General features: G+C 38.8%; 1 pseudogene; it reads left to right on the top strand.

Moving 5' to 3' along the window:
• Positions 1 to 3,628: 3,628 nt before the first annotated feature.
• Positions 3,629 to 3,900, top strand: LOC143394253 (programmed cell death protein 6 pseudogene; annotated as a pseudogene).
• Positions 3,901 to 4,517: the final 617 nt, after the last annotated feature.

The raw sequence follows: 4,517 nt of genomic DNA, 5'->3' as shown, positions 1-4,517 counted from the left end.
TTGGAGTTAGAAAGTAACTATAATATGTGACAACAAGACCTAGCTGTGATTCAATAAGACTTTATGTATCAAAGAGGACATAGGCTGGGTTTTACCTCCAGGCCAGAGATTGCTGACACTCTCTAGATTGATCAAATAACATGAGGGGTGAAGAACAGAAAGGTTTACCAACCCACATACATCTATATCCCAGAGAGATGATCCTTCTCACTGAAGTCTCTGAATAACTGGAACATCAATGGATCCAACCAGTCTCTAGTGGCAATTATTTAGGTTGTACTGAAAACATCAATGGTCCAATGTCTCTTACATAATTTGCCTCTTATCTCTTCTTTTTTGTTGTTGTTGTTTGTTTGTTTTTGTAGTTGTCGTTGTTTTTATGGAAAAGAGCCAGGAAACTAAGTTTCTCTCAATTGTGGAGAAAAGGCTTTCTTTCATTGAAGAGAGCTAATTAAGATTTTCTTTTTCCCTTAGCTATTGGAAAACTCATAGAAAAGTTTTGTGCACTATGATTGTAGACCTCCTCAGCCTTGGTAACATATTCTCATCTCCTTTTCTTTTTGTCTTGATTTCCTTAATTTGGTGTTAGTGGTTTATTGCTATTCTATTATGTTCACTGAACTCACCTCTGATCCTTTTGGGAAGAATTGTAAAATAAAAATGGATCAATGAGAAGTCCATAAGAGACAGATTGGAAGGAAGAATGGAGCTTTCGCTTCCTGTTAAAGTGCAGACAGATTATAAAACACATCAACCAATATAGGCTTTGAACTAGTATGCTTGGCCATATTGCAAGGTTGCAAACATTTCCCAACAATTGTTTCCACAGACTAAACAGTCTGCCAGTCCAGACGCCTTATGGGAGGTATATCACATTATATGTTTTTAAGTGACCCAGTTCTTGTCACTCCTCACAGCGGCTCAGTGATTACATCTGACCCCTGCAGGGCAATCTGACCATTAGGGTTGGGTTCTGCTGGGAAACTGCTCCTACAGGTGTCAGTGAGGAATTCCACAAGTAGATTGAGAAATCAGCTAGCTGTTCTCTGGGAACATTAAAATAAACTCTGAGAATCTTCTGATAACAGTCAATGAGATTTTTGAGGTGCTATTCTTTGATCCCCTTCTCACTTCATTTTGTATACTATGTATTTTCTTAGTCATTTAAATTTTATGTACCAACCTTACAGTAGTACAGCTCAGTATGTTTCTCTATGTTTACCTTTACCAGAGAACCTTACATTTTGATATGACTTTATATTGCTGTAAAACTGAGACATCAGAAACTCAGGAACCATTGCTGAGCTGTTTGAATAATGTCCCTTACATGAAGCTACCATTTCTAAGTTTTCCCAAGGACCTGGAGGCAGCATGGCAGCCTGAGAGAGAAACACAGTAGATTTGCAGCTTAACTATATTTAACATGGCCTCTGCTATAGCATGGTTGTTGGCTCAATGATCATGGGTTCAAAAATCATTTAAAAATCCTTAATCTCCTTTAAAAATATCAGCAGTAGAAGAATACTTCTTGAGCAAGAGGATGACTCTCACCTCCTTTTCCTCTTCATATATGCCTCCCACTTGTGTCAAATCATGGTTACATAAGTTGATCTACCTGTGGCCAATTCTTTTGGGTAGTAAAACATTGCAGGGTAGGTAAACTTCTTGTTAGAGATATACACAATTTCGCTAAGGAAAAATCGTGGATAAATATGCCAACAGCCATTATCAAAAAAATAAGGAAGAGACTTACCAATACTAATGTATAAATATTTGTTGAAATATTTAATAGTTGAACACAATAAGTCACCTTTTGAAAATGAGCCAATGTACTTAGCTTCCAATATCTTTAGATTACTCCAGGTAAATACTGAGGACTTAATCATTTGCAGGCTTTCTTAACACCCTTCTGTTTACCCCTGTGAATCTTCCATATAGACTTTTTATGGTCCTGAAACTATTGCTTGGATAAAATGGAGCTACAAGGCACTTTAAAGAAGTTGTTAAACTAGGCCCAGTAAGGCAACAGGTGGGTTTTATAAATACCCTCAGAATCTTATCAATACCTGACCACCATACCCACCCAGGATTTTCTTTCCCTGATGGCAGTTATAGATTGTGTTACACCTACTATCAGCTCTACCAGCAGCTGGGCTGCAAAAAATGGCAATGCTTTGCATGAAACACAGAGTCACTGAAATATGGGGAATAAACCCCATTCCCAAGTCTGCCTGATTACTATTTTAATAAGATCTAAACAAATCAAGCATAGTTAAGCAAAGAGCCTGAATAAATTTAGAGTTCCCATGAGGCTTTGAGAATATGAATGATACAGTTTGAAAATACCATTATTATTTTTCTCAATCCTTAATGATCAGCAGAGCCCAGACTCAGCACCTAGAAGGAACTCTTCATTATGACATATTTTGCAATGCTGTGAATATAATTGACCAGAGTTTTTGTAAGAAAAAGAAGCAGTGTAAGAGGATCCTGGCCAAGCCCTGCCAGGTGCTATATACAAAGTACAGTTTCTAAAGTAGCACTGTGTTGTCAGGCTTGGCTTATCCTCCAGATCAAAAGAGCCATCAATCTTCCCCAGATCTATATGGATCCGTCCTGGGTCAGAAGAATAATCAATAACCCTTAGTTCTCGCTTCACAAAAACAAAGGAGCTGTTGGTTTGTTTACCTTTCAGATTGTGTCTTCATTAGGGATCATTAGTGACCATTGTGGAAAGAAGCTCTAGTGTGTATTGCTAAAGCTCAATCACATTTGCTTAGGATGCTTCCAAGCATGTGGAAGCAAACCCATACACCATATTCAGAGAGCTCCGGGGAGCAAGGTGCACACATACCAGGGCTGAAACCATGGAATAGAATGTAAAAGCTATCAAGAATTAGAGATCAAGAGAGCCCCACACTTTGCAGGTAGAGAAATGTGGGATTAACGAGGGCAGAAATTTGTTCAAGGTCACTTAACCAGATAAAGACAATGTAAAATAGAGATTATAAAGAGGTGTGTAAATGTATGTTATATTAGACACATTATGTTAATATATATTAGATATGTATTATATTCTATCTTTATCCATAGATAAACTTTTTGCCTACTACAAATGTAAGTTAAGGTTCATTGTGATTTATTGAGCTTTTGTATGTCCCAGGTCATTTGTTTACTTTTCTTAGCCAGCAGTGAGATCTGGTGAATGACTGAGGTTTTGGCTTAGCTTGTCATGGAGAAGCTGAATAATCTTTAGTGACTTACTTATTTCCAAGAGCCTGTTTCCTCATCACTATTCCAGTGATATTAATATCTGCATCTTCAGATTGTTGTAGGAACAAATAGAAATCACAGATATAAAAAGTTGTTGGTTACTGCAGGTACCTTGGTCCACGGTTGCCTACTCCGATAGCCCTACCCCAAGCTCCAGCCCAGGGCCAGCTGCAGGCACTGCACTGCCAGACCAGAGCTATCTGTGGAATGTCTTCTGATAAATTGATAAAGACAGAAGTGGGGTGATATTGGACAATAAGCTTCAGCAAGCGCTATCTAATGGTGAGTTGGAGCCAGATCCTCTCATAGCATGCAGGCCTGGCTTAACCTAGTGACTGTTAGGTCAATCATTTCTATGTTTGACCAGGAGGACAAAGCTGACCGGAACTTCAGTGGGTTCACTAGCATGTGGAAATTCATCAGAGACTGGCAGAATGTCTTCCACACCTATGACAGGGACAACTCTGGGATGATCGACAAGAAGGAGCTCAAGCAAACACTCTCATCCAGGTCTACAATGTCTTGCAGAGGTTGATGGACATATTTAGACATTACCACATTGATCAGGATGGCTGGATTCAGGTGTCTTATGAGCAATATCTCTCCATGGTCTTCAGCATCATATAATGTAGGCCTCGAGGAGAGCAGCATAACTTATGAAAAAGACTGAAAATGCCAAATTTCTTCCCTGTGACAAAATGGGACCCAGACACAGTTAGATGCTGTTCTCCCATCAGATCTTGTGTGGTTAACACTTGGGAACCTGGCTGTACATATGTAGGTAAACTGATGAGGGCTTTTGCAGTTGTAGCCGCGACTACATCATCATAAGGAACCCTGGGTTTGCAGGTGTGCTAATTTTATCATGAGATGAAATGAAATAATGGTTCAGGTGTTCTGCTCCCCAAAATGCACCATGTGCTTTCTCAGATCTTTCCAGTTCTGTTGTGGAAATGCTTTTACAAACCAATAAAATTTTAAAATAAAACAGAACTTGCACAGAAGGCTTTTGTGTGCCTCATTTTCCTAAAAAGGAGTTTATTGTATTCATTGGAACAGGCAACATAAGTAATGAAGTAAAGGTAAGGACTCAAATAAAAATACAAACAAACAAAAAAGTCATCTACTATGTTACGTGACACACAGCAGGTGCTTGACCAATATTTGTTTTGTACTCTCTCTTTCCGGTCCTTCATCTGTAGTACAGATTAGTTCTAACATTGAGGGCCATCTCATCTCTCTCT

The sequence above is a fragment of the Callospermophilus lateralis genome, chromosome 3 (genome assembly GCF_048772815.1).
Source record: "Callospermophilus lateralis isolate mCalLat2 chromosome 3, mCalLat2.hap1, whole genome shotgun sequence".
Classification (NCBI taxonomy): domain Eukaryota; kingdom Metazoa; phylum Chordata; class Mammalia; order Rodentia; family Sciuridae; genus Callospermophilus; species Callospermophilus lateralis.
The sequence above is the reverse complement of the archived record's forward strand: the minus strand, read 5'-3'. Positions and strand labels throughout refer to the sequence as shown.